A 23634-nucleotide genomic window follows, 5' to 3' on the forward strand; every position below is an offset into this window, starting at 1 on the left:
ATTTTAGGACATACACTAAAAGGAGGATTTTAGACCTTGGTGTTTGGAGTTAATCAAAGTAAAACATAAGAACTTGTCTAAGTAGTTCAAATACATAAGAAGTTGAGAAATACTTTCATCATTCAAAATGATCTTGTCTCCTCAAGAATTTGTAAATACTTAGTTTATATTTCTTGTTAATTGTTTATGTGCAAATCAAATCAAAAACCATTCATAAGAAGTTAAGAAATACTTTCATCATTCAAAATAATCTTGTCTCCTCAAGAATTTGTAAATACTTAGTTTATATTTCTTGTTAATAGTTTATGTGCAAATCAAATAAAAAACCAACCAAAATATGTTTACTCATAATTTGTGCATTGACATATTCATATGATTCATTGTATTAGGCAATTCTTTATGGTTCGACATAACCCTATACTATACTACAATTGAATCTTGAAAGAGGTGTAAATTGTAAAATAGTAAAGTGTTATCAATAAATTTATTTGTTGAAACACCTTTTAATATACAAAAGTGATGAAGCTAACTAACTAAATTTTATTTATTGTTATTTACATTCTGCAATTTATTTATTCTTTAATACCAACCTTCCTTAAGGAAGAAGTTTGGTTTGTTAATAAAAGGAACCCGAAAGGGAGTAAATAAATAAAGGTCACTTAACTTTATTATTCTTTTGTTCTTTATTTATTTGTTTGTTTCTAACAACTAACTATTCATCACTTTTGTACATTAGAATACCATTAAACCGGTATTGGAATTTATTCCACAAAACCGAGATGGTATTCAAAGGTACTTAATAATTATGTAATAGGGGATTGCTTCGATACCATTGTATCGGCGTTAGAATTTATTATAACAAAGCCGAGATGGGGAAAAGAAGGAATAACTTATGCACATGATTATTAGAAGTAAGTTGTAAATGGAATATTCTTGAAACCATTATATCGGCATTGGAATTTATTTCAACAAAGCCGAGATGGCGAACAAAGAATAAAACTGAGTTCACTTATCCAAATAAAGAAAACACACCGAAGAGTAAACTTCTGCTTTCAACAAATTGGCGCCGCTACCGGGGACAATTTTTTGAGAGGGGAAAACCTCTCTCGAATAAAATCTTTCGACAAATATAAATTGACCTTTATCTTTCAACAAATATAAACAGAATTCAATTATTCTCAACAGCCCGTTAATCAATTAAAAGGGCACTTAATCGATTAATTGGGCGTCTAACAACTTTTCTATATAAATTGTGTTTTTACACCATGCTTAATACATTCATTCATTTATTTTTAGAATTGTTAAGTTGCATATTTTCGTGCTCATTTTATGTCATATAGGCAAAGAGAATTGCATGTGAGAATAGGGAGAGATAGTATCATGCTTAGTGATTAAAATATCATCCATTGCATGTGACTAAATGTGTTCATCATTCTATCTTTTCTTGCATGATTCTTTCAGTTTCTTTTAGAGATTTTGTAGGGTAGAAATTACATGTTTTTGTTTGATTCTGATCTTATACATATTCTTGATAAATTGTGAGATTTGTATAGGGTTTATAGTTTGTTCTTAATTGTAATATTTGAGCCATTTTGTGCTTCACAATACTCTGTTTTTTATGTTGTTTTTATGGCAAGGCAAGTCATCTCTTGGTGTTGTACCACCAATGAGATATAGTGATTCTTCACCAAGACTTGGAGGTCTTGAGTTTAGAACATACTCTTGGCAGGGGATGAATCGTAGGAAAGGTTCACCTAGGCGATTAGTATCGTCAAACCAAGGCAAGGGTTCTAGTAATTCAAGAAGGTAGAATCTAAGGTCTTGTAATTGGAAGTGTGTATGTAATATACATTTGTTTCAGTTTTAGTGAAGAAAATCTCTCGAGATCGAAAGGGGAGGACTAGATGTAGATTTGCAGTGGACCGCAAAACGAACCAATATAAAATCCTTGTTGCAGACTATTTCTTACCCTTATCTTTTTACTTTTTCAAGTTGTTTTAATTGCCTATTTTAGCTGATAATTTGAATGCTGTGATTCTGCCATATAAAGATTAATTATGTTCAAATATATTTGTTGTATTATTTCTGTATAATCGGTGAGTGATTGTGCAATCAAGCCATTCAGCAGCTGTCTATTATGTGTGATTTAATCGATTAAGGCAATTCTTTAATCGATTAACTGGGTGATTTTCCAGAATAAGGCTTTGGTACGAATAGTAGTATTTGGGAACCACGACACATATTCATCCCCCCCTTTCTAGGTGTATTCTGTCACTGATACCTAACATAGTATCCCCTAACACTTTTTGATGCACATGTTTTATTTTGTGATAATTTATCCAACGTCTCCATAAACATGCTTTAGTTGATGATTTTAAAGTTGAGAAATAAATTTTTAAAACTAAGAACATGCTTGTTAAATTTGTGCCAAAAATTAATTTTTCCAAACTTGAGAACACCTAAAAAGTGTGTTATTTGGTTTACTAAGTTGTTGTTTGGTTTACCATTTAACAAACTAAATTCATGAAATTCTGAATGGATTAATAAATTGTTGTTTGATGTGATTTTTGGTTTCCATAAAATTCTGTTTGGAATTCCAATTTACCCATTGGACTTGAAAAATGCTTAAAATTTTACTGTAAACATATTTTTCATGAAAAAAAAATGCATGTTATTTGATTGGAATTTCTGTCAATCAAATTTTATTATTGAAGATAATGTTTTAGACATTAAGAAACTCATGTAAATTGTTAGACTAACTTCAAGGAATAAGAAATTGCAAGATCTAATAATTTACAGGAAAACAAGTCCAAAAATAAACTACAAAAATGGGGAGTTGGCCCTAAAGACACCCTCTCTTAGAGAGGATAGTAAAATCATGGAGAATGGAATTCTGTATTATCCTAAAAATGTTGGTTAGTTTTAATTTTTCTTTCTTTCAAAATGTTACACAAACTTCCTTAAAATAATTTTCAACATGACTTGAGGACGAGTCAAGCACTTAAGTTGGGGGGGAGTGTGTATAATATTTTGAAAGAAATTCATTTTTTGTGTATTTTTTAAAAATTAAGTCTATGTTTCTTTGCTTATTATTGTGTTTACTTGCTTTAAAAAAGTTAGTATGTTTTATTTTTATTTATGTGTTTACTTTAGTTTATTTTTTATATTTTATTTAAAAAGTGAAATTTTTTAAACTAAACTTGGTAAATAACACAAACTTGGATTAAACAATTTTTTTTTAACAAGATCACTAACTTTGTGAATTAATAAGCTTTGATGAGCAACCTGAGATGAAAATATGAAAAAAATTGTGAAAAAACCAAAATGTTATAACTTTGATAATATGCAAACTTTTTGGAAAACAATTTAATATGAACTTGTGGATTTGTTGAAAATCAAAGAGTTGTACATAAACCAACCATGTGAGGGAGTGTAAGCCAAACACAAATATTATGTGCGCTTAGAGAGAAACTTTTTGGTTTTGCACAATTGATTTTGTTTGAATCTTTCTTTACTTGGTTGCACACAATTTGATAGGAAATGATCAAGGCAAGTTCTTTCAAATAGAACGAGTCACTTGACCAAAAATGACCAACAAAAATAGAAATATCCTTTGTTAACCATGTTGAGCCTTAAAAAGAAAGAATATTTTTTCAAACACAACCCTTGAGCCTAATATGGAAAAACGGAAATGGAATCTCCTACACTTTTCTTAAATAAAAAGAGAGCATTTTTTAAAAAAGAAGGTTGATGGTTGGTCATGTATCAAAGTGTTCAAAAGAAAAATTGTCAATCTCTTTTCATATAAAAACAGTAAAGAAATGCTCCAAAAACAAAAAGGAGTAAAAAGAGATTAGAAAAATCAAGAAAAGTTACACCAAAATGGTCAAGGAAAATAATGAGGAAAGGAAGAAAAAGAAGTATGGTGAAAAAGTTGAAAGGAGTGTGTACTTAAAAGATAAAGTATTTTGCTCTCTTTTAACTTGAAAAGTATCTTTGAATATCTTGAAAAAACAAATTTCTTTTATAACCAAGCCTCATTACAACCAAAGGTAAGACCTTAGTGATCCTTGAAAATTTTGTACAATCAAAGTAAGTGTTGAGAACAAAAACAAAATTAAATTATTGCAAACCAAACAAGTTAAGTTTTGAGTGAAACACTTACCCATTTGGTTCCATTACCGTGTGTGAAAATGCATCTCTTTGATTGATAACATAGTTTATAAGTGAAGTACTAAATGAATTTTTGAAAAGATGTATTCTTATTAGTTTGAAGCATTATGAGTCAAAATCACATGATCATAAACACATGTAATCATACTTTGAAATGATGCATAGTTTTGATCTTGTCCAACATTAATTTTTCCAAAGCCAAGTAGTTGTTATTTTATCTTTGTTTGGGGACAACCATTTCTCTCATAATCTTCATCCTCTAATGCTTTATCAATTACATCTTTTACCCTTACAACTTCGGCAAGATACAAGTTAGCAATAGGGTATTCACTACCATAAATCACATGAGTGGCAAGACTAAACACATGAAGAAGTCGACAAACTTTTTCAACTTTCTCCTAGTCCTCATTTGAAGGTACATAATTATAACGAGCTCTTTGTATTTGTAAGATACAAAGACTGTCTTAAACTTTAGAGCACATAATAGCATATAAAAGGTGGAATTCTCTCTAGTGGGACAATCAATGACAAGCTTACTTTCTTTCAAATTCTTTTGTTCAACCACATCACACAAAAATTTAACCTAGAGTCATTGTGGTTGTTATACTTCACACTTTCTCGAATGTTATAAATTACATCCTTGTTCTCTTTAAGGCCATATGGCACTAGTAAGTTCAATATGTGTGCATAACATCCAACATGAAACAAGGCACCATCAAGAACTAACCTTGAGTCACAAGATAGATTCTCTTTTAGGGTTTTCAAGCGTGAGTCATTATAAGCAACATTATCTGAAAGTGCAAAGTGTCAAAGTGTCGCACTATTAGATTGCCTATGTTTTGATGAAGACAAGGATTTAGTGAAAGCTTGAAGATGACCCAAAAAATCAACATGCCATGGACTCAAGGATTTCATATCTAGACTAGGTTCTTAAAAGAGTCATTTTTAGAGTCTTAGATGTGTGCCATATATATTGAATCTAGGTTAGGGAAACCTATATGCAATTCTCACAAGCCTTAGAAATAATCAATTCATTTATATGAGACATGCCATCTACATTATTATACGTTCATACATTAATCATACATGTTATTTGTGCATCTTAGGCATAATATATTGGTAAAACATGTATAGTTGATAAGCATAATATATAGGTAGTTTACCATTTAATAATTTAGTAGAAAAATATGCAAGTTAATCGATTAAGGAAGGTGTTAATCGATTAACTTGAATTCGGTTTTAACAGATAACTGAAAACCTGAAAATAGTTATTCTCAACAGCCCGTTAATTGATTAAAAGGGCACTTAATCGATTAACTGGGTCTCAGAAAGGTTTTCTATATAAACTGTGTTTTTAGATCATGCACCATACATCATATCATTCTCTTTAGAATTGCTAGTTGCATATTTTTCGTGCTCAAAGTGTGTCATTTAGGCAGAGAGAAATGCATTGTGAGATAGTGAGAGATAGTATCATATTTAGGGTTAAATTGTAATCTAATTGCATGTGATTAATGTGTTAAACTTTGCTATCTTCTCTTACATTTCTTTAGAAGAATTCTAGGATAAAAATTCTCTGCTTTCGCACATCAATTAACTCATACATAATCATGATTACTTGTGAGTCCCGTCTAGGGTTTTTAGCTGAGTTTTAATTGTGATATTTTGAGCTACATTGTGCTGGATAATACTCTGTTTTTTTAACTGTTTTTGTGTTGTAATAAGGGAAGTCGTCTCTTGGTATCTTACCACCTAAGATACTCAGTGAGTCTTCACCAAGACTTAGAGGTGTTGAGTTTAGAACGTTTTCTTGGCTGGGGCTAGATCGTAACAAAGGTTTTCTTAGGAAAATAGGTGAGTCAAACCAAGAAAGTGGGTTCTTGGATTCAAGAAGGGAGCGTCTAAGTGTGTGTATTGGAAGTGTGCATGTAACAATACATTCGTTTCAATATTAGTGAAGAAAATCTCTCGAGATCAGAAAGGGAGGCATGGATGTAGTTTGCAAGTGGACCCACAAATGAACCAGGATGAAATGCCTTGTTGCAGGCTTTTTCTATCCTTAATCTCTTTACGTTTCAAGTTGTAATATTGCCTATTTTTAGCTGATAATTTGGATACTGTAACTTTGCTATAATGACTTTAATTTTGTTCAAGTATATTTGATTTATTTGTATCTGAATATCGATGAGTGGATGTGCAATAAGCCAATCCGCAACTTGTTGTTTTCTGACAGTTAATTGATTAACACTATGTCTTAATCGATTAACTAGGGCTTTTTCCAGAATAGGGCTACTGTGCAAAAAGCGGTAATTGGTAACCGCGACACCTATTCAACCCCCCCCCCTTCTAGGTGTGTTATGTCCACTGATATCTAACAAGTGGTATCAGAGCTAGTACGACGTGCTAGCTCAACCGCATATGTGTGATCTTTAAGGGAAAACAAATGGGTTCTACCAACCCCTTTGGCAGTGATGGCGCATCCATTAACCGCCCTCCCGTATTCAGTGGCGATGGATATGCCTACTGGAAAGTTCGGATGAAGATATTCATTCAAGCCAATGACTCGGATATTTGGGAATCCGTAGTCAACGGGCCTTTCGTCCCAATGCATCTGCTGAACGATGAACCGAAAGAAAAGTCTAAGAGTCTATGGACCGATGATGAACGTAAAAAGGTTCAATACAACCTACGTGTTAAAAACATCATCATATCGGCCCTATCATATGATGAATTCTTTCGGGTTTTGCAGTGTCCAAGTGCCAAGGAAATGTGGGACACTTTACAAGTGACTCATAAAGGCACTAGCGAGGTCAAGCGTGCCAGGATCAATGCCCTGACACATGAGTACGAGCTTTTTTCGTAATTTGCCGAATGAATCTATCAGCGACATGCAAAAGCGATTCACACACATATTAAACCATTAAGTTGCTCTAGATAATTTTTTTACCAAAGGAGAACTAACTAATAAAGTTTTGCATTGTCTTCATAAGAGATGGCAACCTAAAGTTATAACTATCATGGAATCCAAGGATCTTGACTACATGTCTTTGGCAACATTATTTGGAAAGCTTCAATAGCACGAGATGGAACTTGGGCGCTTGACGATGCATGAGGAATCAGATCGCAAAAAGAAAGGCATATCTCTTAAAGCAACAACGTCTCAACCTATTGAAGAGAAAGAAGATTTTGAGTCTGATTCATATATTGATGATGAAACGTTGAGCCTTATCATACGAAAATTCAGGAAATTTTTAAAGAAATGAGGATTGAAACGTTTTCATAAGAAAGAAGTGTGTGAGTCAACTAGAAAAGGCAAAGGTAACAAAGAGCATTTCACCTGCCATGAATGTGGTAAGCCTTGACACATGAGATTTCAATGTCCTACTTACCTCAAGAAAGTTGATTCGAAGAAGAGCACTCCTCGGATTTTCAAGTCAAAGAAAGCCTACATAGTCTAGGACGTACCAGAGGAGGATACGACATCAAGTACCTCAGATGAAAAGGAGACTGCCAAGTTATGCCTAATGACTAGAACAAATGAAGCTTGTGACTCAGAGGAGGTAAACAATGAGGTATACTCTGACACCTCATCTTCTTCTTCTGATGATTCACCTCCTTATGAGGACTTATATAATGCTTATGTCGAATTGCATGAAGAATTAAAAAAAATTAGCTAGAATTAGTTCTGATAGAAAGCGGGTAATCCTTCTAAATTAACAGAAGATAGTTCTGTTACAGAAAGAATTAGATTAGCTTAAACTTGAAAATGAAACTTTAGATCTAATATTTTCTTGTAATACATTCAATTGCTCTAATGATAATTTATGTCAATCAATTGTTTGTGAGTCTTGCGAGACTTTAAAAATGAAAAACTTGCAAAACACACAGAGAGTCAAAATCAATTAAACACTATGCTTAGTCAAACTAGAAATGTTGGTGATCATACTGGACTAGGATATATTCCCCCTATGCGTAGTAGAAGACCATGTAAGGGACTTGTAATTCGGCCATATAAGAAATTGTATAATAAGAAAATTCCTACATGTTTCTATTGTGGCACACATGGCCACATATCCTATTCTTGCTATATCACGAAGTATGGTATACCTAGTGGTGTATATGTTTGGATGAAAAAGGGAGATTACTCCCTGATTACTAACAGAAAAGGACCCAATATAAATTGGATACCTGAAAAAGGCAAGTGATATATCTTGAAAGTATGTCTACGAGCACATGGACAACATTGGTATCTTGATAGTGGATGGTCGAGACATATGACAAGAGATAGATCAAAATTCCTAGATCTATAATTGAAAGAAAAAGGGTTTGATAGAGACAAAAACAAAGGAAAGATACTTGGTACAGGGACAATTGGCAACTCAACTCAGGCAGTGATTATCAAAAGGTAATCGTGTATACGTTGAAGGTCTGGAGCAGATCCTATTGAGTATTAGCCAACTCTACGCCAAAGGTAATCGTGTGTCTTTCGACTCTGAATATTACATAATTCGTGACAATTTATCTAATAAGGTCAAATTTGTCAGACATCGCATTAATAACATCTATATGGTTAACCTAGAAGATGTCACAATATTATTTTCAAAATGTTTTGTTTCTAAAGAAAATGATATATGGCTTTGGCATAGGCATGTCGCTCATATTTATGTAAAACACCTAGATAAACTATCTATAAATAATTTGGTTGAGGGTCTACCAAAACTTGATTTTAAAACTCATGAAACTTGTGATACTTGTCAAAAATGTAAACAAGTTAAAAACTCTTTCGGTAAAAAGAATGTAATATCCACAACAAGACCTCTAGAGCTTCTCCATATGGAATTGTTTGGACCTTCACAAATAATGAGTTTTGGTGGTAGTTTCTATGCTTTAGTAATTGTCTATGATTTCTCTAAATTCACATGGACATTATCTTTATCTTCTAAGAGTGATGCATTCAAATCTTCCAAAAACCTTGTCAAACAAATTCAAAATCAGTTTAATCTTAAAATTGTATTCATTCGATCCGATCATGGTGGCGAGTTTGAAAACCACCAGTTTGATAAATTTTGTAATAAACATGGTATTTTGTATCAGTTCTCGACCCCTCGTACCCCTCAGCAAAATGGAGTTATTGAAAGGAAGAATCGAGTTCTAGAGGACCTTGCTACAACCATGCTAAACGAAAGCAAGGTTCCTAAGTACTTTTGGGCTGATGCTGTGCATATTGCTTGCTATGTGATAAATCATATACTCTTGAGGCCTACTTTTTGAAAACTCCTTATGAACTTTTAAAAGGCCGAAAACCTAATATTGCTCATTTTCATGCTTTCGGATGTAAATGCTTTATTTTAAATAATTGAAAAAGAGGGCTAGGAAATTTTGACTCAAAAGCGGATGAGGGAATATTTTTAGGGTATTCATCGCATAGTAAAGCTTATCGAGTGTTTAATAAATATTCCATGCAAGTAGAAGAGTTTGTACATGTTCATTTTGATGGATCTTCTCCTAAAGAGAAGAGAAAGGTATTTTATGATGATGTTGCAGGTGCTTTAGAAGAAGCATACTCTAAGGAAATGGACCAGGACAAAGAAGAACAAGAAGAGCAATTTGTCCAAGATGAGCATCAGGACATGCCAATCGCATGGAAGACTAATAAAGATCATCAACTTGACAAAGTTATAGGTGATATCTCTACGGGGGTGGTAACCCGTAGTTCTTTACGTAGTTTTTGTAACTTTGTTGCTTTCGTGTCTCAAATCGAGCCAAAGACCATCGATGAGGCCATTGAGGATGTGCACTGGGGTATATCTATGCAAGAAGAGCTAAACTAGTTCGAGCGCAGTAACGTATGGACTTGGTCCCTAAGCTAAAAGAGCATCTAGTGATTGGTACTAGATGGGTCTTCCGAGATAAACTTGATGAATCTGGCTTGATCATTAGAAATAAGGCACGCTTAGTGGCCAAAGCCTACAATCAGGAGGAATGCATCGATTATGATGAGACTTATGCTCTTGTAGCCAGATTAGAGGCCATTCGGATGCTTTTATCCTTTGCATCGATTTTGAGTTTTAAGCTCTTTCAAATGGATGTTAAGAGCGCCTTTCTGAATGGCTACATTCAAGAGGAGGTGTATGTTGATCAACCTCCTGGCTTTGAAAATTTTAAATATCCGGATCATGTATATAAGCTCAAGAAGGCTCTCTATGGTCTAAAACAAGCTCTCGGAGCTTGGTATCACATATTGACATATTTCCTTTTGGAAAAAGGGTTCATGAGGAGTATAGTTGATACTACCCTCTTAATCTATAGATTAGATGATCATGTATTATTAGTTCAAATATACGTTCATGATATAATTTTCGGATCTACTAACGACATTCTTTGTAGAGAATTTTTTGAGATGATGGAGGGAGAATTTGAGATGTCGGATAGGTGAGGTGTCTTTATTCCTTGGAATACAAATTAAACAAATGGAAAGTCGCATCTTCCTTTATCAATCAAAGTATTGAAAGGAGTTACTCAAAAAGTTCGAGATGGAAAAATGTAAAGAAGCTTCTACACCTATGGTGTCTTCTTTTTATCTAGACAAAGACGAAAAGGGAAAAGCTATTGAGGTAACAAAGTATCGAGGGATAATCAGCTCATTATTATATTTGACTATGAGTCGCCCCGATATTATGTTTAGTATTTGCATGTGTGCTAGATTTCAAGCATTACTTAAAGATTCATATTATAGTGTTGTTAAACGCATCATGAGATATTTAAAAGGAACAATAAATATGGGATTATGGTATCCTAGGGATGCCTCTTTATCCTTGGTAGGATATTCCGATTCTGACTTTGCTAGATGTAAGCTGCATTGGAAGAGCACTAGTGGGACTTGTCACTTACTAGGCAGTTCCTTAGTTGCATGGCACAGTAAAAAGCAAGCTTGTGTTGCTTTGTCCATCGCCAAAGCGGAATACATTGCTGCTGATCTGAGTTGCACTCAAATCCTATGGATGAAGCAGCAAGTTCAGGACTTTGGTCTTAAACTAGAAAAGATCCCCATTAAATGTGATAATACAAGTGCCATAAACCTATCCAAGAATCTCGTTTTGCATTCGAGAACCAAGCATATAGAAATTAGACATCATTTCTTGTGTGACCATGTTCAAAAAGGCGATTGTGTGCTTGAATTTTTTGAAACTACTAAGCAATTAGCTGATATTTTTACCAAGCCCCTCTCACTAGATACTTTCTATGTTCTTCGAAGAGAACTTGGAATCCTTGATGAAAAATATCTTGATTAAAATCTTCTAACTCTTTATTATGTGCTTCGCATGCTAAATGTCTAATATGCTTCAAAATGAATATTTATTGAATGCACTCTATTCCTAATATGATTCATGATCTAGTATAATTTGCTCTATAAGCATGTGTGTTTGGGTAAAATTGCTTTCTATATGTTTGAAATTGTTGCATGCTTCTAAAACTAAAAAACCCTCTTGATTCTAAAAATTTGATGACTGTTAATCGATTAAACATGAGTCTTAATTGATTAAAATGAGTTCCAGTAGCCAACACTTATTTTTTCATGAAATTTAATCGATTACCTTGGCTCATTTTTCTGAAAATCTGGAATTTTAACTATGATTAATCAATTAAGTACTACTCTTAATCGATTAACGGTAGTAGATAAGTAGAACCAGAAGCGTTTTTGCCATTTTTTTCAAAACCTCTCTATCCCCTTTCTCTCCAAATCTCAGAGGCAACAACATAATCTGAATTCTTAGCCAAAAATAAGAATAAACCTCACCCTCCACCCACATTGTACTTCATTTCATCTCATTTCCTCTCAAATTTGTCCAAGAAACCCCACTTTCCCAATTCCAGACCCTAAGGTTAGGTTCCCCCCAAAAATCCTTCTTCAACCCGGTTTTTGTAATCAATATGGAAAGAGGAAATTCAAAAAGGATTAAGACAACTGCTCAACGCCCACGGAAGACTCCTATCCCTACACCATCGAATCTGAATGTAAGACAGGACCGTGGAGATCCCTACTACTCTCTCATACTGCAGGAGACTCGATTGTTAAAGTTTCAGGGCAGGAAACCAACTTACATCAGGTATGTCGATTTAACCTGGATGGCGAAACAAAATTTTGAGTTTCCGCAAGGTATGCAAGCTCAAGGAGCTGTCACCTTTTTGGAATTAAAGGGAAATATTTACCTTGCTTTGGTTAGAGAATTTTATGCCAACTTTAGATACAAGGATGACAAGTATTGGTCTATGGTTTCTGGAAAGTTGTTTGAGCTGAGTGAGGATATTTCCATGAATGTGGGAGGTTTGTCCACTAATGGTGCTAGCATTGGTAATTATGATTGGGTCAAGAATTCATTCGATGTTGTTGAGGTTTACAAGTCTTGAGAGATCCTCATTTATATATCCAAGGAGAATTAACAAAAGTTGGGTCATTATCTATGGAAAATAGACTATTGCACTATTTGATAGCGTACATCTTAGTTCGGAGAAACACAAATCATGCACAGCCCAATGTGAATGAGTTAAGGTTTACGTATGTTGTTAAGGAAAATGTTATGATTAATTGGCCTGAGGAGATTCTGAAGGTCATGTATAATGTGTCAACATCAAAATCCAAGCTACTTCCCTATAGCATATTCATTTCGAGGATCATCGGTTATCTCAATATTGATGTGTCTGATACCATCATCATGGAGTCTTCTATTAAAGATCACTTGGTTAGTGAAAGTTTGATCCACAAGATGGGTATTTAAAAGTATGGGAATACTTGGCAATACCAAGAGGGTTACAACACTACTGTGGATTTGGACTTATCTGGAGATGAGGATCAGGCAGGAAAAGATCAGCATAATGCAGGAACTCAGGGGGAGTCGTCTGGAACAGCACCGCAGGTACCACCCTTTGAATTAGCTTAGTTGGACGTAATGGAGCAAAGGCTGAATAATAGAGTGGATCTACATTTTCAATCCTTGAAGGACTCTTACAATACATACTTAGAGCAAGGATCTACATTGATAACCACTATCAGTCTATGAGGAGCTTTGTTCAAAACACTATTGAAGCACATAATGATAGGTTTTGTGCAGAATTTGAGAAGCTGAGAGTCCTCATTCGGGGAGATAGTAGTCTGGTAGTTCCTGATGACAGAGACCTTCCTCTGCATCCTTAGATTAAAAGACCTTAGACCCTAGGTTGCCTTTGGTTTAGTTCTTCTATTGGCTAATTTCAAGTATGTTGTTGTTTTGTACTCTTGAGAAATTTTTTATCTTTGTTGTTATTGGGTTGCAATCGTTTCCATCTACTTTTGTTGGACACTTATCACTTGATACGCTTGAGATTGAACTTTAATCGTTACTGGTCTTGTATTATATTGCCTATATCATATGCATATCTATGTCATATATAGTATGAATTATGTTTAATGGTACTTGACCATGACGGGTTATCTACATCTATTATGTTTGATTGAGCCTGGTGTGCACATGTTCTGATAATAATGCTTGATCATTCCATGCTCAATTTGTAATTTTATAACCTTTCATGCCATTAACCTTGTTCATTTATTATATTCTGTCATTTTAATTGATTAACTCATACTCTTAATCGATTAAATTCGTGTAAACATGTGCACTTGTTCAAGCTTCCTTCAACTGGTTAATTAATTGAACTCCCAAATTTAATTGATTGATTATAGTTTTGATTTCATTATATAACTCTTCTTACTTTTGACTAGATTAATTCGTTTATCTTTTTGATAATGTCAAAGGGGGAGAAAGGTTTCTTTGTTGTTTGATGTGATTTGCAGGCTGTAAATAATATTCAACTTTTGTTGTCCAGCTATGTGCTTAACTTTGAAATTAACAACCATGCATTTTATAACCATCATCAAGCTATGCATTAAGACAAAAGTAGATGGGTCAAGAATTCATTTTATGTCCACCAATGGTGCTAGCATTGGTAATTGTGATTGGGTCAAGAATTCATTCGATGCTCCTGAGGTTTACAAGTCATGCTTGAGAGGTCCCCATTTGTATATCCAAGGATAATTAACAAAGTTGGGTCTTTATCTGTGGAAAATAGACTATTGAATTATCTGATAGCATACATTTTAGTTCAGAGAAACACAAATCATGCACAGCCCACTGTGAACGATTTGAGGTTTATGTATGTTGTTAAGGAAAATGTTATCATTAATTGGCCTGAGGAGATTCTTAAGGTCATTTATAGTGTGTCAACATCACAGTCCAAGTTGCTACCCTATAGTATATTCATTTCGAGGATCATTGATTATCTGCATATTGATGTATCTGATACCATCATCATGGAGTCTTCTGATAAAGATCATCTGGTTGGTGTAAGTTTGACCCACAAGATGGGTATTTACAAGTATGGGAATACTTGGCAATACCAAGAGGATTACACTTCTGTGGATCTGGACTTATCTGGAGATGAGGATCAGGCAGGAACGGATCAGCATAATGCAGGAACTCGTGGGGAGTCGGCTGGAACCGCACCGCAGGTACCACCCTTTGGATTAGCTCAGTTGGATGCAATGGAGCAAAGGCTGAATAATAGAATGGATCTACTTTTTCAGTCTTTGCTTTTATTGGGTTGTAATAGTTTCTATCTACTCTTGTTGAACATTTATCACTTGATATAGATGATATTGAACTTTAATCGTTACTAGTTTTGTATTATATTGCTTATATCATATGTGTATCTATGTCATATATAGTATGAATGTATGTTCAACGGTACTTGACCATGATTGGTTATCTGCATCTATTTTGTTTGATTGAGCCTGCTATATCCATGTTATGATAATAATGTTTAATCGTTTGATGCTCAATTACTCATTGTATAACCTTTCATGCCATTAAACTTGTTCATTTACTGTATTCTATCAATTTAATCGATTAACCTACACTCTTAATCGATTAAATGTGTATAATTGTGTGCACTTGTTCAAGCTTCCTTCAACTGCTTAATTAATTAAACTCCCAAATTTAATTGATTGATTACATTTTTGATTTCATTATATAACTCCTCTTACTTTTGACTAGATTGATTCGTTTATCTTTTCTATAATGCCAAAAGGGGGAGAATGGTTGCTTTGTTGTTTGATGCGAATTTGCAGGTTGTAAATAATATTCAGCTTTCATTGTCCAGTTATGCGCTTTAACTTTGAAAATAACAACCATGCATTCTATAACCATCATCAAGCTATGCATCAAAACAAGATTTGGTGTGGTGTTTGTCATCATCAGAAAAAGGGAGATTGAAAGTGCAAAGTGTCAAAGTGTTGCACTATTATATTGCCTATGTTTTGATGAAGACAAGGATTTAGTGTAAGCTTGAAGATGACTCAACAAATCAACATGCCATGGACTCAAGGGTTTCATATCTAGACTAGGTTCTTACCAGAGTCACTTTTAGAGTCTTATATGTGTGCCTTAGATATTGAGTCTAGGTTAGGTAAACTTATATGCAATTCTCACAAGCCTCAAAAAGAATCAATTCATTTACATGAGACATGCCATCTAGATTATTATATGTTCATGTTTTAATCATACATGTTATTTGTGCATCTAGGCATAATATATTGGTAAAACATGTATAGTTGATAAGCATAACATATAGGCAGTTTACCATTTAATAATTTAGCTACCATTTAGCTGAAAAATATGTCAGTTAATCGATTAAGAAAGGTGTTAATCGATTAACGTGAATTCGGTTTTAAAAAATAACTGAAAACCTGAAAACATTTATTCCCAACAACCCGTTAATCGATTAAAATGACACTTAATCAATTAAATAGGTCTTAGAAAGGTTTATATATAAACTGTGTGTTTAGGTCTTGCATCATACATCATATCATTCATTTTTAGAATTTGCATATTTTTCATGCTCATTTGTGTCATTTAGGTAGAGTGAAATGCATTGTGAGATAGTGAGAGATAGTATCATGCTTAGGGATTAATTGTCATTCAATTGCATGTGATTAATGTGTTAAACTTTGCTATCTTTTCTTGCATGATTCTCGCATTTCTTTAGAAGAATTCTAAGATAGAAATTCTCTATTTTTGTACATTGATGAACTCATACATATTCATGTTTACTTGTGATTTTTGTATAGGGTTTTTAGCTGAGTTTCAATTGTAATATTTTGAGCTACATTGTGCTTAATAATACTTTGTTTTTATATTGTTTTTGTGTTGTAATAAGGGAAATCGTCTCTTAGTGTCTAACTACTTAAGAGATTCAGCTTCACCAACACTTAGAGGTCTTGAGTTTAGAACATTTTTTGGATGGGGCTAGATCGTAAGAAAGATTTTCTTAGGCGATTAGGTGAGTCAAACCAAGAAAGTGGGTTCTTGGATTCAAGAAGGGAGCGCCTAAGTGTGTGTATTGGAAGGGTGCATGTAACAATACATTCGTTTCAATATTAGTGAAGAAAATCTCCCAAGATCAGAAGGGGAAGCCTGGATGTAGTTTGCAAGCGGACCCGCAAACGAACCAGGATAAAATTCCTTGTTGCAGGCTTTTTTTATCCTTAATCTCTTTACATTTCAAGTTGTAACATTGCCTAGTTTTAGCTGATAATTTGAATATTATAACTTCACTATATTGAGTTTAATTTTGTTCAAGTATATTTGCTTTATATGTATCTGAATATCGGTAAGTGGCTGTGCAATAACCCATTCCGCAACTTGTTGTTTTCTATGAGTTAATCGATTAAGACAGAGTGTTAATCGATTAACTGGGGCTTTTTCTAGAACAGAGCTTCGGTGTAAAAAAGCGATAATTGGTAACCGCGTCACATATTCAACCTCCCTTCTAGGTGTGTTTTGTTCACTGATACCTAACGTTATCAAACGAAATTGAAATTACTTTTTCATCAATCCCCCATGATTTTAAACACTTGGAAATAACATCATAAACATCAACCTCACGCTTTGGAGCAAGCACTTTCAAAAAACTCAAAACTTGTTTCTGAAGCTTTCTCCCTACATCTATGAAGTGACCAGTGATGACCATGTACTTAATAATTTGATGAATTGACCTCCACTTATATGTAGTCAAGTTGATCTTGCCCACACTTGTCAACTTCAAGTATTTCTTCCATGCATCATATATTATTATGCAATCATTTCTTATTTTTTTAGGGGACATCTTCTGAATGTCCACATCATACATTGAGCATCAACTATATTAAAAGGAAGTTCATGCATCATAATCGCAGTAGCAAGTGCTTCTCGCATCTTCTCGTTAGAGTACCTAGCTCTAGGAGTCATAAACGAATTAGCTAAATTAGGTCGAAATAGAATAATTGGTTGCTTTTGTGAGTAGCCAGTTGCATCCTTTTTGGTTGGCAAGTTTCGATATGTCGCAATAGGTGGTCGGTGCTCCAACCCTTTCTAGTAATACTTAGTTTCTCTTTGCAGAACTTGCATTGAGCTTTCTTATTGCCTCCTGGAAATTCAATTTCTTCGAAGTCATTCCAAGATAGTGATGTTTTAGTCATCTTCATCTTGCTCTTAATGGGACAACCCACTTGCTCACTTGAATTGACTTGAGTATTTTTGGCATTATGTTGTTGAATTGAATTTCCTGTTGTAGTTTCAATAACAATGGTAGGAGCAGATGAATTTGTACCCTCAAGTGGATTAGATATTTTTTATCTATAAAAATACTCAAAGGGTTAACCAATAGAAAATTAGAAATTAGAATGCATATATTACATCATACTTGTATGTCACATGTGTTAGTTTTTGAATTATTGTTGTATTCTACTTGAAGCATAGTTTTTAATTTATAGGTAATTTATTATTAGTTTGATGATATAAAGAAAAAAATTGAAAACAAAACAGCTTGTTAAATCCAATATATTGCCCATGTGAAAATTTAGTAAAAATTATATGTCCGCTTTGTTCTCACACAATAATATAAGGAATGCTACATATACTAACATCAAACATTCTTGATTGAAAATTATCAAAATACACAAGACATTGTGGTTTGTGGATGAATAAATAACAAATAACAAATAACAATGACAGTAGCAGATATCATTAAAACATTAACGGCAAAATAATATGTCAAAATATCATTATCAAAACATATAACGAAAATAAAATCCCAATACCTATTTATCTCACTTGATATTTCAGCCCGTCAATGACATTGTTAGGCACTAAAGCTTTTTTTGATACCACCGTAATGAAAAGGTAAAAGATTTGGGTTGCAGTAACGCAACTTATACCACGACAATGAAAAAGCCCATGAATCAACTTTTTGAATAACACAACTCATATCAGTAGGCCTCTAAACATAATTTTAAGGAGGAGAAATTACTAGAAGGTGGAGAAATTAGTAATAAATCTTAGCATTGGATAAGGTAGAGACTATACCATAAGGTGAGTCTATCATCTATGCTTTCAGATGATCAGATAGTCAGCAAATAATTAGTCACTTTCAGATAAGATTTTGAATGTGAGACAAGTTAGATTAAGATTGTTTTGGGACTTGCTTTTTAGGGTTAGTCACTCTTACTTGCAATCTATGAAGCACAGATACGGATACGCATATTGGATATGATACGTATCCGATATGTCGACACGTATTTTTTCTAAAATGTAGGATACGATATGTTCTGGGATACGCGTATAAATTAATAAAAAAAATATATAAAATATGATAAAATTATAAGTGTAAATCCTCTTCTTCTCTCCTACCCTCTTTCTTCTCTTCTCTGTTAAGAAATAAAGGTAAGTCATTTATTTATCTTCTCTATTAATACTCACACATCATCTTCTCTTTATAAACATACTAAGCGAAAAGAAACTAAGAAGTAAGAAATGTAAGCCTTTTTCTGTTTGCTCTTCACAACATACCTGTGGTGGTAGAGGCAGTAACACTAAGCACTGGCCAGTGACGTTATGGATTGGAAAGTACCAGCTATTCGAGGGTCAATGTGGTGTGATGGTAATTTGGTATGATATGACCTTTAAATAAGTGAGTGTTTATTGAAAACAAATCTATCTTATCATAAAAACGAATCTATATATCCTATATTTTATTGAAAACGAATCTACATATCCTATATTTTATTGAAACGAATCTGATACGTGTTTTGATATTTTTTTTTTTTGATACTCTATGGACACGTATCCTTCGCGAATCTGAGCGTATCCGTGTCGGGTACGTGTCGGGCACTGACATGCGGGGGTATTTGGCGAATCTGTGCTTCACAGCTTGCAATTTCAGGTTACACACTTAGTCAATTAAAATTACATACTTACCTGAGTAAGGTTATATACTTAAGACCAAGTCTTAACATCTAAATTTCCAATTATTAAATAGTCAATTCTCTAAGTCCCAGTGGATTTACATAAAAAATTATTATTTAGTTTTTTTTTTTACATATTATAAAAAATAATTAATATAAATATATAATAACATTACATAGATCGACTAGTTAAGCTTAATAGGTTTTTAAAAAGTCTGGATCTGGCCTATTAAGATTAAATAGGTTTTTGGAGAAGCCTAAGCCTAACCTGTTTATTAAAATGGTCCAGCATGTTATAAGCTAAGTACTAGACCACATGATAAGCAGTCTGAACTATTTCTACCTTAAAGACAGGAAACCTGAAGAATAGAGAAAATAATTTTCTTTTAATGGTTGCAACTAGGGGTGAGTAGGACCCGACCCTACCCGCTCACCCGGCACGGCCCGATCATGATCGGGTCCGAATAGGGTTGAGTGTGATCGGGTCTAAGGTCGGGTTCGGGTTCCAAAAATAGACTCAATCAATATTTAAGGTCGGGTAGGGATCAAACATGATCTGACCCGTCCCATCGTAGGGTCACTCGCTCATCTTGTTTGTATGTGTTTTTACTCAAATGTGTATAGAGTGATGATACTTTTTGGTCGAAAATATCATTTATTCTTTAATTTTTCCATAATATATACATGATTAATAATATATATTTACATATATATATCATTTTATATATCAAACTATATATTCATAATAAATAAATAGTATTGAGACGTTTTTATCTAAAATGAGTATGCATTATATTTAATCGGATCTAGGGTTGGGTTTAAAGGCGGACCCGGTCGCTATTTAGGGCCGGGTCGAGTTTAAAGGCGGACCCGATCGCTATTTAGTGTCGGGTTAGCTTCGGGTCTAAGGCCGAGTTCGGGTTCAAAAAAGTGACCCGACCAATACTTAGGATCGGGTAAGGACAAGCCTTAACCCATCCCAACCCGGCCCATGCTCACCCCTAGTTGCAACTTTGGCAGCTTTGGTGTCTTCTAATATAGGATGAACCTGCCAACTTAATATTCATCAAAGAATGCCTTTGCTATTTCTACCATCATATGCTTTTGAAGGAGTATGCTTGAAAGCCACATTAGTCTCATGGGATGCGTGTCCCATTTCCCTTTTAATTTATAATTAATAAATAGTAACGTTAATGATATTTGTTTTCTTAATTAATTAGATAAAAAATGTTTATTAATTTAATATTTTATTAAATAATAAAATCAGAAAAATATATATTAATAAACAATTTATCTCTTTTAAGTCAAGTTGTGATCAAACAACGAGTATTGTTGTCTCATACACTTAAAATGGGTAGGCGGGTAATTTAGTAAGAAAATATACCTTTAAGACGAGTTGTGTGAATGAAAACATGCAAGATCATAATTTTGATGAAGACAAAAGACTAAAGCTTAAAGACAATGGATACATCAACAACAACATTACAAGACTCATATTCAAGCAAGGATCATGAAGAATAAGAGTAATTATTTTCTTGTTATGCCCAATAAGATGTTTTGAATGTGTAGACTTTGGGTTGACTGAACCTTTGATAAATCTCACACAATATGATCATATTTGCATAAAAGAGATTTTTCATAGATAACTTGATTAAAACATATTTTAGCATGCATACATGATTTTGGGCACTTATATTCATGTTTTTTTTTAAAGTCATGCATCATGCATACATCATTCATGTTAGAGGTTCATGCATAATCAACTAAGTCTTTTTGAAAATCATTAGGTGATTAAAACTTTATCTAATCGATTAAATCTTGGTAAATGAGAAATTCATTAATCAATTAATGACATGGTTAATTGATTAAAACAGTTTATGTTTTGGAATCTTAGACGTTTTAAAAATCATTAATCAATTAAGTAAAAAATTCATTGATTATCTCCAACAGAACAGATTCTAAACATAGTGGTATTTTATCATCTTTCCCATATGAAAAGGTATCAAAATTTTAGATCATATACACAAAAATAAGAACTCAAAAAGCAAGAATTTTCATATACTTGATTCAAGAGACAAGTTTTTACTATCTTTGAAAAGAGAGTATTTTCATATCGTGAGAGTTTCAACGATTTCCTTTTGTGAATCTTATACATTCATTTTCATCTCTGTATGTGAGATTCATCAAAGGACTTTGTGCACAATTGTTAGTGTATGTTTTAGCATATTATAAGTGCATTGGAAAGTTGAGCACATATTTTCGGTCGTTTTGTGAATTTGTCTCTTTGTTGATATGAGGTATCACCTAGGAGAAAAGAGAGAAATTGGGGGCAATCCTCGGCTGTGGTCTAGGTCCAAGAGAGGTCTCGTTGGGATATTTAGTTAGAAGTGACAAGGAGTCATTAGAAGCTAGGTCCAAGAGAAGTCTCGTTGAAGAAGTGTTTGTGTCAAATAAATGATTTGTTCTAGTGAAACAAATCTCCCGAGATTAGGCAGTGAGGCTTGGACATAGTTTGCACGTGGACAAGCAAACGAATCAGGATAAAATCGATTGTGTTTTCTTCTCCTTAACCCTACTCTTTACTTACTCGCAATTATCGCTTTCTTACATTATTGATATCGTTCACTAAGTGATCTTTGCGTAAGCAAATTTCATCTGTCAATTACACTTTGTATTCATCTTTAAGAGCATATTAGATTTGGTATAATCTCTCTTATCTTGTTGTATCAAAAGAATCAAGAAAAAAAATATTTTCGAGAAAACAATTTCATTAATCGATTAAGTCTGCATTTAATCGATTAAGTTTACTTTGTGTTAATTGATTAAATTTTTATTTAATTGATTAAAATTAGTATTGTTTGAGAATGTCTTTTGCATTTCGAATCGAGTTCATTTGTAATTTGTACCACATATTCATCCCTCCCTTTAGGTGAAGATAGAGTCTTTGTTAACCAATATTGTGGTGGGGACACGAGTGTCGTTGCCTCACTTAGTTGAAGTGGGTAAGCGAGTAATTTATTAAAAAGAACTTATCACTTTAAGTTGAGTTGTAGTGTAGACACGAGTGTGATTACCTCACTCAGTTAAAGTGGGTAAGCATGTAAAAATTAATAAAATATATCCCTTTAAGTCGAGTTGAGGTGTAAACACGAGTTATAATGTCTTACTCACCTGAAGTGGGTAAGCGAGTAATTTAATAAAAAAAAGTATTATTTTAAGTTGAGTTGTGGTATGGATATGAGTGTTGTTGTCTCACTTACTTAAAGTGGTTAAGTAGGTAATTAGTAAAAGCCTATCCTTTCAAGTCCAGATGTGGTGTAGAAACGAGCGTTACTACTTCACTCTCTTAAGGTGAATAGATAGATGGTAATTTCTAAATCATTTTTTTTTCAAAATTTAATCAAATCTATTCAATCTTTTAACAAACATCACTCATAAAAAAATTAAACCTAGAACTACGGAGTGTTGAATTCTTTATTGCATCAAGGGAAACATAGGAGCAAGATGAATAATTGTGAGACAAAAAAATAAAATATAAAATATATTTTTTTAAATAATAAACTTTTAAGTGTATTAAAGTTCATGCTATTAGCGAGTGTATCATTTTAATGCAGGAAGACGAAATGCTAATATCTTCCCCATCCGTAATCAAATCATGAACTCACAATTTCATGTTAAAAATCCATTTTATCTGAATTGGTCATAAAGTAAATTTTCTATTATGAGCAAAAAAAAATGTAATGGTAACTTCTAATCTTTTGTAAGAGGTCAAATCGAATTCATCTCTTTCTAAATCGCAAAAACAATATTCAAACAAAAAATATGATCATGATAGATTATAAACTGAAGAATCATTTCATATCTCATTTATGTTATACAAATTTAATCATTCTTGATCAACAAACTTTAGGGTTAAGTATAATCATCACATAACCATTTTGTATTAACATCAGTAAAATTCAAACTAACACTCACAAATATTTTTTGGGTATTAACAAATATATATCTTTAGTTATTTGATGTGTGTGATTATATATTCCAATAAATATACAATATTTTTTTGGCATTCTCTCTTATTGAAGAATGATGAGTAAAGGTTCTATTAATGGTTTAGTTAGTCTTGAATACAAATCGAAAGTTGAAACACA

General features: G+C 33.3%; 1 long non-coding RNA gene across 1 annotated transcript; it reads left to right on the forward strand.

The window, feature by feature from the left end:
• LOC109330202 lies at positions 4363-18239 on the forward strand. Its single transcript, XR_002105640.1, has 3 exons — positions 4363-4375; positions 8285-8288; positions 18149-18239. It is a non-coding gene; the product is annotated as an uncharacterized LOC109330202 (long non-coding RNA).

This window comes from Lupinus angustifolius, chromosome LG16 (genome assembly GCF_001865875.1).
Source record: "Lupinus angustifolius cultivar Tanjil chromosome LG16, LupAngTanjil_v1.0, whole genome shotgun sequence".
Taxonomy (NCBI): domain Eukaryota; kingdom Viridiplantae; phylum Streptophyta; class Magnoliopsida; order Fabales; family Fabaceae; genus Lupinus; species Lupinus angustifolius.